We start from the raw sequence: 269 nt of genomic DNA on the forward strand, positions 1-269 counted from the left end.
TCTCTTGGAATATCATGGTGACTTTCACAAATGGTTTCATTTGAGTAGCTCACAAAGCTTTAAGGAGAATCATGGAGACACCTGACAAGTTTTTTAGATTTTGTTTAAAGTTGTGAAAAGAAACAAGAATGTGGATCCAACCAGCAGGACGGCCCCCACAGCGGACTCAGCGTGTGTGTATTTGCAGTGGTGGGGAGATTTGGAAATAGTTGGACTATAAGATTCCCATGAAGTACACAATGGCATAGTAATAGTGTGTGTGTGTGTGT

Source organism: Morone saxatilis, unplaced genomic scaffold (genome assembly GCF_004916995.1).
Source record: "Morone saxatilis isolate NCDOM2014 unplaced genomic scaffold, NCSU_SB_2.0 Contig10, whole genome shotgun sequence".
Taxonomy (NCBI): Eukaryota; Metazoa; Chordata; class Actinopteri; family Moronidae; genus Morone; species Morone saxatilis.